At 38.9% G+C, this 13,977-nt stretch overlaps 1 protein-coding gene and 1 non-coding gene across 2 annotated transcripts in view; both read right to left on the bottom strand.

Annotated features, from left to right (window-relative positions):
- diaph2 (diaphanous-related formin 2) overlaps positions 1 to 13,977 on the bottom strand; it is a 902,507-nt gene that overhangs the window by 570,202 nt on the left and 318,328 nt on the right. The window lies entirely within an intron of this gene.
- LOC132891083 (U1 spliceosomal RNA) lies at positions 5,626 to 5,789 on the bottom strand. Its single transcript, XR_009655261.1, has one exon. It is a non-coding gene; the product is annotated as a U1 spliceosomal RNA (small nuclear RNA).

Here is a 13,977-nt window from a genome sequence, read left to right as displayed (position 1 = left end):
TTTATTCAATCAAATTTCCCAAAACAATGGTTAACAAAATGTGAACGTTTGTACCATTTTTTTTCAGTCACATTCACCCCAAAACACAATAAAGACATCACAATATTGTCTTTCTACTCCAAATATCAAGCAAGATACATCATATTATAATAATGATGCCCACATTTGTAGTTTAATCACCTCATTTGGTGCTTTTCGCCGGAGATCGGCTCCGGCGCCTGCTGGTGACGTCACACGATGTGATTGGCTGGACCGTTTGAAGGATGACGTACAAGTTTGTGGTTGGTCTGGACAAATTACGGAAGTAGTTATCGCGGGATTAGGTTTCGTGGGATTTCATGTCATTTTCATGTCGCACGCATTGCGTTTTTGTTGAACACAACTTCAAAATAAAAGCAATTCACATGCACATTCAGTCCATGCATGAGGTAAAATTAGAAAATACGTTTATTTTGTAATTTCTCATTAACCTTACGCAGGCCGGTCAGAATGAACCAAAGGGCCGGATGCGGCCCGCAAAATGCCCAGGTCTGCTCTAAATTGACCGTGGGTGTGAATGTGAGTGTGAATGGTTGTCTGTGTCTATGTGTCAGCCCTGTGATGACCTGGCGACTTGTCCAGGGTGTACCCCGCCTTTCGCCCATAGTCAGCTGGGATAGGCTCCAGCTTGCCTGCGACCCTGTAGAACAGGATAAAGCGGCTAGAGATAATGAGATGAGGAACATACTCCCTCCCGACAGTCAATGCCTTATTCGCTTGTAAGACACATTTGCAAACTGGTAGAATGAGTTAATCATCACATGCAAGATTTGCAATTAATCAAATGAATTGCATATTATTATTCATGAATTACTCCAGTTCTGAACTTCAAATTTTAAAAGTCTGGACTTTGGAGAGATGATGGATACTCTTTTGGTGGAACACAACGGAGCAAAATATTGTGACCCTCTAATGTTGACCTGAAGTTGGGGCCACTGGGGGTTGGCATTGGGTTTATGTCCCCACCAATGTTAATACCAAACCTATGCCCTTGCCTACATGTTATTGCGTTCTAATTGTTATTTTTATCTAAATGACAGCTGGCAATACATTGTTACTTTGCACTTTTTGTTTATCTGGGTACTAATCTTTGAGAAACTGGATTGGCAGAATGTTGCCTGTGAAGAAAAGAATGTCTTTTTATTACCATGTGCCAAGTTAATATTTACTTAAGTGCAATTTTCAAGAGCCATAGATTGTATTTTATTGATTGTTTTTGTTGTGAGTGGTTTTGTTTCATTGTTTTATTTCTTTAGGTTATTTATTTATATATTTTTTACATTCCGCTGTTGAATTGAATAAGTTGACTTAAAGTTTACTGTTCTTTGAAAGGGTGTATTTGCATGATCATTATTATTTTACTAGTGGCATAAAATTGTCTTGAAAAGACATCAACAGTAATATCGTTTATCGCAATAATTTCTGAGACAATATATCGTCCAACAAAATTTGTTATCGTGACAGGCCTACAAACAATTAAATAAAACTACAAGAAAAGGAAAGCATTTATTTTATTTATTTAAAAAATTTTTAAAAGGAAAGTTCAGTTGCACCAGTCTTCCTGGAGTGAGCCGAGGGTTGTTGCTAAAACCCGGGATGGAACGGGATGTGACATATCACTCGGGCAGTGACCTCCCCGTGGTTGTTGCTAAAACTGGTGACATTCCGTTCTGTCCCAGGTTTTAGTAATTGCCTGAGCCGAGCAGTAATGGCGGAGTACTCAGTATGGAGAGAATGAGTGGACCAGCCGTCTTATTTCTAAACTGGATATTGCTGCCATCTCGCCCTTACATGGAAGAAGCGAATGAACAGAGAACTGAACAAACAACTGAAAGTCAGATTGTTTCAAAACAATCAGCCAGAAGATCGGCCTTCAAGAAGCGAGAACACAGACGGGTAAGCTCCGACTCTCATTTGGATATAAAACAACAAAAACGACACACGTTGTTTACCTGCATTTAGATTAATACATGTAACTTGTATTGTGTGTTTAAGTTACCGGTATAAGTTTATTTAATTTGCTTCAGAATGTGATTGTCTCAGTTCATCTGATTATCTAATTAGCCTTTTACATTTTATCAGTGAAAATGCATGCATGTACATGTATGTTGCATAAGTTATAACACCTATCCTGTTTTAATGAGAGTTAACCCACAATCAATGAAGTCAAATCACTCTTAGTTGAGCAAGTCGGTAACGCTATTTCTTACTTTCACCATAAATTTTTATTTATATGACTTTGGTCTATAGCTGTAAAAGGCCTCAGCCTTAAAACCGGTTACCGCAGTGATGTCACGCACCCAGGCATGGCTGGCTCAGCGGGGCAGCTCAAATGCCAACTTTGCGGTTGATTTTAACTCTCAAAAATATATATATATTTTTATTCCCATTTATGCAGCATACAAGAGTCAAGGATGGAGATAGTATCCACTCAGAAATTTATTTAAAAATAAAAATTCTGCATATCTGCTTTAACATCCTTTTTCACTGAATTTGTCTTTGTTCTAACAATATGTGCATTAAACAAGAGGTGACATTCTCTCTCCCTCTCTCTCTCACACACACATTTTGTTTTCAAGAGCATATAGGCAAAAATCCTCAAAATACCAGCTACAATACCAATTAAGTTATTTCCATTATCACATGGCAAGCAAAGACAGAAGCAATAAGAAGTAAAGGAGATACACTGATAAGAAAACAAAAAAGAAACCCACATACACTGTTGATTCCAAATGCTTTTCGCATTTGTTGTTCACAGCATCCACAGGATTTAAACATATCTTTGCTCTTTTATTTTAGAAAATATTGACAAGCATCCAATCATTCCGGAGCAAGACTGTGAGACTCATTTACACTTTTTTTTGTCAGAAAGGACAAATTGGGGGTAAAATCGGACTAAATTCCATAGGGTTAAATTTTATACTCACACATCAGAGCCAGTGTACTTTCAGGATCCTAGCTCAAAATATTGGCTTCTTTTCCTGCCATAAATTTACCAAAGACAATAACCCAGTATATAAAATTTCACAGAGGCATCAGCATTAACTATGTATTCTTATAGCACCCAGTGACTTGTAATTCAAGAATGAACAACTTCTGCCAGATCGTAAAAACTTGCCACTCTGATCACTGTCTTGCTTTTCATTACAGGTTTTGCAAGCACACCTCAAAACTGGTTGGTCTCAGGAACGTTTTCTTTTTATTGTTACTCATAAATAAAATCTGTTCAGAACCATCCTCTATTTTTACCTATGCATAATTTAGGGAGCATAACGTGATCAAATACATGTCAGTAATGAAAATATCAATGAACTGGTTTGTTAATATGGACAAAAATGTTAACAGTAGTTTCAAGTTAAAAAAAAAAACTTAAAAGTGACAAGTTGATGACAGAAAAAAAAAAACGTGTGTCTTCGTGTCATTTAAGATCAAGGTAAACATCACATTGACTGACAAATTCAGAACAATCTCACTTTGTCAGCCAAGTCTGGCTCCATGGGGAACAGTACAGTGGTCTGTATTTGGAGAGCACAGCCAGCATGTTCAGTGAGCTTCAGACTTGTCTAGAGGATATATATTTTATTCTCTCCTACATTGAAATGGCCATCAGACACATATCTCCATTCCACACTGTCAGACGCAGACCCACTAATTCAACCAGTCAGTGGCACATTTATACTTTATCTACTTACACTAGCCAGCCTCTCACGTCTCTCACCTGATGCAACCACGGTCTAATCTTTCCTTAGGCTACATAGTTGGCTACCTCTCCTATGATCCTGAGGAGTTCATGTTTAGAACACAGAAGACGTTCAGCAGTATAGGAACTAAAAATTTTAAAATTAACAGGAATGCAAACACATACACTCACCATCTACTTTCATAGAAACACCTATACAACTGCTCATTTATGCAGTTATCCAATAATTCAATCATATGGCAGGAGTACAATGCACAAAATCATGCAGATACAGATCAAGGGCATTAGTTAATATTCACATCAAACATTAGAAATATGTGATCGCAATGACCAGTTTGGCTGGTTTGAGTATTTCAGAAAGTGCTAATCCCCTGGGATTTTCACACACAACAGTCTCTAGAGTTTACACAGACATTGAGTGTGGGTGGAAACACCTTGCTAATGAGAGGGGAAAATGCCCAGATTGGTTTGAGCTGCCTGGAAGGATATAGTAATTCAAATATTCACTCTCAACAAGCGTGGTGAGTAGGAAATCATCTCAGCATGCACAAAGAAGCCGCCTTTATTTGTCAAATGCACACTCAAGTACAGTGAAATTCATCCTCTGCATTTACCCCATCTGAAGCAGTGAACACATGCATGCACATACGTGAGCAATGAGCGTGCGCGCGCGCACACACACACACACACACACACACACACACACACACACACAGAGCAGTGGGCAGCTATGCTACAGTGCCCGGGGAGCAGTTGGGGGTTAGGTACCTTGCTCAAGGGCACTTCAGCCCAAGGCTGCCCCATGTTAACTTAATCATGTCTTTGAACTGTGGGGGGAAACCGGAGCACCTAGAGCAGACCTGGGCATTTTCCGGCCCGCGGGCCGCATCCGGCCCTTTGGTTCATTCTGACCAGCCCGCGTAAGGTTAATTAGAAATTACAAAATAAACATATTTTCTAATGTTACCTCATGCATGGACTGAATGTGCATTGCTTTTATTTTGAAGTTGTGTTCAACAAAAACGCAATGCGCGTGACATGAACATGACATGAAATCCCACGAAACTTAATCCCGCGATAACTACTTCCGTAATTTGTCCAGACCAACCACAAACTTGTACGTCATCCTTCAAACGGTCCAGCCAATCACGTAGTGTGACGTCACCAGCAGGCGCCGGAGCCCGAGCCAATCTGTAGATCTGATTCCGACACCGAATCGACTGATGATCATCTGTCAGCTGTGCTTCGCATCTCCACCTCAGACATTCAACCTGACTTTGATGCACTCGTTAAAGACCAACAGAGACTAGATTTCTCTCACTGAACAAATAAGAAACACCAAATGAGGTGATTAGACTACAAATGTGGGCATCATTATTATAATATGATGTATATTGTTTGATATTTGGAGTAGAAAGACAATATTGTGATGTCTTTGTGTTTTGGGGTGAATGTGACTGAAAAAAAAAATGGTACAAACGTTCACATTTTGTTAACCATTGTTTTGGGAAATTTGATTGAATAAATGACATTTTTTGTAAGGCAACCTCGTTTTTTCCATACTCTTACCAGTCTTAGCAGCTTGTAAAAACAATGATATTTATTGCTTTATATAAAGAAATACAATTAATATTATGCAGAATTTAGTTCAGCCTTATGGTCCGGCCCTCCACAAAATTTCCTGTTTCTCATGTGGCCCTATGGAAAAAATAATTGCCCACCCCTGACCTAGAGGAAACCCATGCAGACACGGGGAGAACACGCAAACGCAAATATTCTCAAAACTCAAACACAGAAAGAGGCCCCGATCAGCCACTGGGTTTGAACCCAGAACCTTCTTGCTGTGAGACGACAGTGCTAACCACTACACCACCATAGTTATGTGAAAGAGGAGAGCATGAACGCAGTCCTCCACTATCAGAAATTATGCAGTCGAGATTCCTGCATTTGAGGAATTCGCAAAAGGTCAGCACAGCCTGAGTGCAATGTCTGGGCCTCACTTTGGGCAAACCACCCACTTGATCATATCTAACCTTGGCTACAACAGAAGATGACCACATTGGGTTCCACTCCTGTCAGCCAAGAACAGGAATCTGAGGTTATCATGGGCACAATCTCAGCAAAACTGGACAGCTGAAGATTCAAATAAATAAATAACCTGGTCTTTTTCCAGTATTCAACTGTCCAGTGAATCCAGTGTTTCAGGGAATCTTTTGAATACTTAGAAGCAGACAAATAGGAAAAAAAATGATATAAGGAACACAAAACAAATGACTAAAATAGTCCATTTTTACATGCAATGTAAAGCCAGTATGGGATGACAAATAAAAGCTCAAGATGCAGTACCACTTCCCCATGTCTATATTTATTAACAGGCTGAGAAGCTAAAATGTATTTGCGCTGTTCAGGAAATGTTATTTTCTTTGTAACATCAGTAAAGAAAGTTTTGTTTCTGTTACAGCTCAGACCCTGGGCCTAATTTGGTGAATGATCTATTAGCATCTGTTCAATCAGATACGGAACAGGACAGTCATCCAAAATTGACAGGTCTGGATTAAGACCACACAGGGCCATGGGGCTATATTGACAACAATGGTCCCCCAAATCAATCAAAACACTAAACTTCAGGCACAACCAGGACATCAATCAAATTTTGATGTTTGCTTGAGTTATTTATACATTTAAGGATGCTGCAGTGATTGCAAGCTGTTTTTGCTGGTATTGTTCACCATCTCACCAGAAGATTTTAAACCTTACTATTTACGCTTCTGCATTTGTAAGACAGAACTGCGAAAACAAGTCTATTAAACACAAATATGAAGTCAAAGACACAATATTTTCAATGTTTACATTTACAGCATCACAAGTATTGGTTATAAAAGTGCATTTAATGCAGGGCCACTTCAGCATTTTGTGAACCCTTCAAGGTCATAAACTAAAAGAATTAATTTTTAACATATTATCGTCTATTCCACCACTTAAATTACTTTATTATTGGTTAATAAATTAGGCTCTGAAACTACAGTAGTCCTATAATTTGTTTATAGGAAAAATTTACAACAGAAACTATTCAGCTATATGTATAACATTGTTTTGCACAGTAGCTGTACCGTGTTGAAATGTAAAAAAGGGTAAATTAAGTCATTATTACAATTCCTTATTTAACCATCCACTATATATCATGTTCTGATATTACTAACAATCTTGAATTTTATTTTAGGGTAAAATTTGTTGATAATAGCTTGTCCACTGAATGCTTAAAACAACAGATTCCTGCACTCAAAATCGAGGTAAATTTTTCTGAGTTTTGGCACCATGAATAAATACATCAATCTATCATGTTGTGTGGAACAGATATCACATGATGATGTACAAGACAGCTGGCAAAACAGCCATGAATGTAGCGTTGACCCTCTGCTATGCACTGCCATCACTCATGTCCAGAAGCTGAGAGGCTATCTTTCACCTGTTAACACCAACACCATAAGCATTGCTTTCTTGTTGCCCAACATCCCATTTCTCAGCTTCAACTCCATCCATTATCCCTAACCGCTTATCCTGTGCAGGGTCGCAGGCAAGCTGGAGCCGATCCCAGCTGACTATGGGCGAGAGGCGGGGTACACCCTGGACAAGTCACCAGGTCATCGCAGGGCAGCTTCAACTCTTGAACAAGATTATGAAATTCTCCCTGTTGTTTGTACACAAAACTTTCTCTTTCTGGACAGCATATCTTTAATTATTGTCTGCCTGCAGTCCAGACCTGAGCAAGAACAGCAGAGAATTTCACTTTCAAAACTTCAACAATGAGTGTCCTCAGTTCCGAAATGCTTACTGAGTGTTGATAAAATTCAAGGTGATGTAGCACATTGGTAAACATGCTCCTGTTCCAACTTTTTGGGAATGTGTTGCAGGCATCAAATTTAAAATGAGTGTATGTTACAAAAAGCAATGAAGCTTCAGTTTGAACATTAAATATCTTGTCCTTGTATTGTATTCAACTGAATATAGGTCAAAAAAGATTTGCAAATCATTGCATTCTGGTTTTATCTGCATTTTACACAGCGTCCCAACTTTTTTGGAATCATGGTCGTACAATCATTCTGCCATAGAAAAAGAACAGTTCAAAGAAATCACTGAAGGCCCCAAAAAATGTCATGACATTCATGCCCATGATGACATTCATGCCTGTGTATGTAAACTTCTGACTTCAACTGTATATGAAGGAGACATTAAATGTGCCATCTATATAATAAGCGGCAAAGTTTGTTTGTTTGTTCGTCTTGAGCTAACGTCGCCATTTCTCGATGGATTTTCACCAAATTTGGCAACAATTGCTGCTCTCAGGTCATGGCTGATGTCCTTTCTTCTTGACATGATGTCGACACACACCTGAGTGTTCCAGAACACCAAAAATGCCAAGAGTTCTTTATAGAGGTAGTCACAATTTTTAATGACTAATTATCTTGTGCATTTCATGAGTAACAGCTGGCTGCTACTTACTCTCTTAATGACAGTGGAAGTAGGAAGTGTGTACTTATTATTTCCCACTTGGCTTCTGAATGTTGGTTTACTTTTACATTTATGGCTTACTCAGGAAAAAACAAAACAAAAAAACAACACACTACATACTGAAATGTTTGTTGTTGTTGTCACCTGAGGTTATTTGTTTGTTTATAGAAGTTGACGAGGACCACACAATTGTTATTTAGACCCTGAAAAATAAAAACAGACTTGACTGAGGGTGTACTTTCTTTTTCCCATGATTGTGTATATATAGTCCCCTCCAAAAGTATTGGAACAACAAGGCCAATGCTTTTGCTTTACAGTGAAGACATTTGGGTCTGATACTTAAAAACAAACATTATGAGATGAAAAGCTCAGAACTCCAGCTTTCATTTTCTATTTAAATCTAGATGTGTTAACTCGGAACATGGCATCTTTTGTTTTAACCCATGCAATTTTATTTATTGTTGTCCAAGTTTGGCCCATTAGATTGACTGTTTAAACAATCAACAGCTCTGAATATCTACTCCTGGATCTCACCTGTGAAGTCTGCATTTGTTATTAAAAAGGATAAACCAACATGAAGACCACAGAACAATCTATCGCAAAAAAAACAAATGATTTTGAAGCTGAGAAAAGACTGATCACAACCATTACACCAGGGTTTCTGCAGGCTTGAACAAGTTCAATTTAAGACTTTTTAAGACCTTTTTAAGACCATAACAGGTTAAATTTAAGACTTATGCCGCACAAAAAAAATAAAGAAAATTGGGAGAGCCTGAATTACTTTCGAAATAACAAAATTTATCATTCACCAATGAACTCATTACATCCCTAGTGTGCGCTCTTGCATTAATGAGGAACTAAGTTGCAGTGGAGCCAAAGACATCCCGCAAATCACTTGAGGATGAGGCATTCGATTCCGTACGGTTTGCGTGTTGTAACGTTACAGTTTGCACGGAGTTAGCTGATACACCGTCTCGAGATGTGCTTGGACCCGACAACGGTGAACAAAATTGAGTGATGGCATGCAAATGTTGCAGACTTTTATGGGCAGCCTGGTGCTTCTCTGCTTTCGCGTGCGATTCCGGTGCCTTTACACCCAGGGTGCTGCGTTTGAGTGTTCTTTTGCACAATGTGCAGTACGCCTCAAACGGATTGTTTGGTACACGTTTTAACCAGTCTACGTTCATTGCATTCAAGCCAGCAGTCGTTAAACTTGCATTTGCCCATTTTGCTACAAACCGTGACAATAGGGCTGTGCAATATGGGAAAAAATGAATATCCTGATACATTTTCTCCATTTCACGATATACGATATACATCTCGATATATTTAAATCTCCTCTAAAGGACCCCATGAAATCTAACTTTCACTCTTTACTGTTTTCACTACAATCCCTGCAGATTAAATAACATTCTTGGTTAACTTTACAGGTGATTTTCAACAACACATTTTAAATTTTCATGTTGGTGATTAATCACAATTGAATTGAAATAAGACTATTTTTATTCAACAAAGATGTGGCACAAACTGCAAAAACAATCTTGAAAATTGCAACAAAGGGGCAATACAATACAGAGCTGCTCAGAGCTCAAATCAATAAAGTGCAAGCTCAACACTGAGAAAGACATTTAGCCTAAATAAGAAAAGTGCTCTTTCATTAAATTATTTTAAAAAATAGATCTCCAAGCTATTAACCTGACTACTGAGAACCACTGGAACATTCACAATAGAGAGATCTGCAAAACATAATTTTTCTCTCTGCACACTTTTGAACTGAATGTTTTCTGGCTCTGCCTCTCAGATGTGTATAATTCCGGTATTGCCTTCTCTGTAAAATGTCTGCGACCAGGCAACTCATGTTTGGGATCGAGTGTGTTTAGTAATTTTTGGAAGCCTGTTTTTTCCACTATACTAACTGGGATCATGTCTTCGGCAATTAAGTTAGTGATTGCATCCGTTATAGCTCTCCATCTCTGACTCGTTTTCTCATATGGGGGGGCTTTGGAGAACGAGGCCGCTATGGTCATTTGTTTAGCTTGTGGGGGGTTTTAGCTCGTGGGCAAGTAGTTCGAAGTTTAAGAGACTCTTCATACTGTACCAGGTGAGTTTTCAGATGATGGAACATATTTGTCGTGCTGCTGCCTTTCGTGATGACAGGTTTTTTGCACACTTCACAAACTGGCATTTGCTGTTCCACGTCCTCCTCGCGATATCCAAAAAATGCCAGATGACTGACCCCTTACTAGTTCTTTTAGGAACCAATTCGTCCGCTTCCATTTTTAATTTGTCGCTGAAATTGACAGAGCTTACACGGTAGCCTATGCAACACCAGCAATTGCACAAACTGAGTCAGTGCTGTAAACCGGAACCAGGAAATCTTCCCACCGGCAGTGTTGCCAGATACTGCTGATGTTTTCCAGCCCAAAATATGTTCAAAACCCACCAAAACGCACTTAAAACCGCCCAATCTGGTAACACAACAGAAACTAGAAAATCTTCCCGGAAGTTCCTTTCAGCACCGAGATGCCAACCAATCCCGGGTGACATCTAGGTGCTGAAAGGAACTTCCGGGAAGATTTTCTACATGCAGAATAATTCTGCATGTAACCTAGGTCTTAAATTACCCAAATGAGATTTTAGACCAACAGTGCAAAATATCTCTGTATTTTAGACTTTTTTAGGCCTAAAATTGAAAATGTGTAATTTTAGACTTTTTTAGACTCCGCGGACACCCTGTACACATACATTGGACATGGCCAGTGTAACAATTTGGAATGTCCTGAAAAAGAAAGAAACCACTTATGCACTAGACCAGTTCAGCCAAGCAAAACATCAGCAGTTGATGACAAAAACATTGTGAGAGCTGTGAAGAAAGACCCAAAAATAACAGTCCATCACCAACAACCTCCACAGGGCAGGGGTGAAAGTAGCACAGTCCACTGTTCGAAGGCTTCAAAAGCAGAAATACAGAGGCCATACAACAAAATGCAAACCACTCATCAGTTATAAGAATCAGAAAGCCGGACTGGAATTTGCAAAGACATACAAAGATGAACCACAACCATTCTGGATCCAAAATTAACCTATACAGAAGTGATAGAAAGGCTAAAGTGTGGAGAAAGAAATGATCTGCTCATAATACAAAACATACAAGCTCATCGCTCAGGCACAGTGAAGATAGTGTCATGGCTTGGGTTTGCATAGCTGCTTCTGGAATGGGCTCATTAATCTTGATGACACAATACACTGATAATGTAACTCATGATGGGATCAGCAGAATGAATTCAGCAGTCTGCAGAAACATTGTCTGCCAACTGACAGAAATGTATCCCATCTAATTGGGAAGAACTTCATCCTGCAGCAAGGCCATGATCTAAAACACACTGCCAACACAACAAAAGACTTCATGAGGGTAGAAAGTGGAAGGTTTAAGGCTGGCTATATCAATCACCAGACCTTAACCCAATTAAGCATACATTTCACCTCTTGAAGCTCCTCATTTCACATACTTTAAGGCTATCCATTCCTATACTTTTGCTCACCTAAAAATTTGGTGGTTTGCTACCAAAGGTGCCATGTTCTGAGTTAACACATCAAGATGTAAATATCAGAAAATTAAAGATGAAACATTGATCTGTTGTCTCATGTTCATCTTCCGATCCCAAACACAATGTCTTCAGTGTATAGCAAAAACTAAAGAATTGACCATGCCATGCCAATACTTTCAGAGGAGACTGAAAATTTTACTGCATCATACAATGTGATTTTTTTAATTTAATATAGTAAAAGTTAAGCAGAATACACAAAGTTGCAATGTTTCAATGTAATTAATAGGATAAGTCTCTGACCACATGCTCCCATACTCTTGATCTACTTCAGTTTGTCTAAATTTGATCATGGTATAATCAGAATGAAATTTCATACATACTCTATGGCCAAAAGTTTGTGGATACCTGACCATCACACGCACATGTCAGCTTTCCCTAAAACTGTTGCCAAAAAGTTGGAAGCAGACAATTGGCCTGAGGTTGGTCTGAAATGCCCTTGAGCAAGGGCACCTAACCCACAACTGCTCCGCAGGTGCTGGCTGTAGCATAGATGCCCACTGCTCTGGGTATATGTGTGTGCATGCATGTGTTCACTGCTTCAGATGGGTTAAATGCAGAGGATGAATTTCACTGTGTGCTTAAGTCTGTGCATGAGTGTAGGTGTGACAAATAAAGGTTTCTTGGCTTCAGTTGCCATCACTAGAACTGGGGCCTAGCCCAAACTTATTTGAGCCTGACAGAAGCTATTTCCAGATATACACCAGATTGTGCTTGGCACTAAAATACACATTCATGAAGGTGTGTGAATTAAGACTTCGAAAATTAAAAAAAAAAAACCCTTACTGATTATCCATTTAAAAAAAAACTGTTCAACTGTGGCTCTCATGACACATTAATGCCCTGCTACATAATGTTTATATTAATAGGGGTGAGATTATACTACACTGAATGTCTGTGGCTAAAGTACGAATCAAGTGGAATGAACCTAGAATGTCTTCCTCTTCATACACAGCCGTTCCAAAAAGCAGTTCAGTCGAAGCCATTGCTGATGTATGAGTGCCCTCTACTGCCCATATTTCTGGACAAGAAAAACACTCTGGGCACTACAAATGGGGGGATTCTTCTTCAGTATCACAAGATATGGATGCACGAGTTATACTGAATACATTGTTCATATTTCATTGCTGATAAGTAAATTAATCCTATCTACTCGATAAGCGGCAATTTTTTCTTCCAGTTGAGGTCATAATTTATACACTATCCTCCTACAATATGCTTACTGCATGGTTGGTAGACAGACAGACTCTCTTTCTCTCTCTCATGCATACACAAAAAAGTAACAGGAAAAAGAACAGACAAAAAAAAAAAAACCTATCGGGGGAAAAAAAATGGAGCTGACTGGTATTATTATTATTTCTGCCAGGGGGGCTAGGGTAGCCCATGGAACTCCTTAGTGGATTTTGATTCAATTTGGCACATTGATAGAAGACAGTTAAAAGTATCCAGATATCAAATTTGGGGTCTATCCAACCATCTGTGTAGTGCCACCAACAGGCCACATTCCAAGGTACATTTCTGGTTGTAACTTTTGACCCATTTGTCCTAGGGTTGTGTTCTTTCCTCCCGAATACTTGGGTCATCTTGATTCAAATGCACCCACTGCCATTAAAGTCTGCCATATTGGATTTTCTGTCATTTTGAATTTTGAGCACTCAAAGTGGCATCTAAACAGATTCCAGATCTTCAATGTTATTTTGATGCAGAATACAGTGTAGGAGGAGTAAGGGTTTGTAATGGAGGAGTGAGTAAATAAATTTTAATATGGTTTAAAAGAGAAGAAAAGTTGGCCTGAAAAAGGTTTTCAAATCTGTATGTGATGTGCCCACCAAAATAAATAAAATTACTATTAGCTATTTTAAGTGGCAAATCATGTAAAGGGAAACTTTGTGCAGCTCCATTAAGAAGCATCATTTCACTTTTACTAAAATTCAGTTTATACCCTAATAGATGACCAAAGGATGAGAAAGTGGCGAGGGCTACAGGAACAGATACAGAAAGATCTAAAATGCATATAGGACTGTCATGTGACATCATTGCAACTGCGGATTTGTTTATGCAGCCATGTTGCTGGGAAAGCAGTGTGTTTGCCAGCGACCAGCACAAGTGGACACAAGTCATTCT

The sequence above is a fragment of the Neoarius graeffei genome, chromosome 8 (genome assembly GCF_027579695.1).
Source record: "Neoarius graeffei isolate fNeoGra1 chromosome 8, fNeoGra1.pri, whole genome shotgun sequence".
Classification (NCBI taxonomy): domain Eukaryota; kingdom Metazoa; phylum Chordata; class Actinopteri; order Siluriformes; family Ariidae; genus Neoarius; species Neoarius graeffei.
This window is presented reverse-complemented; position numbering and strand designations above follow the sequence as displayed.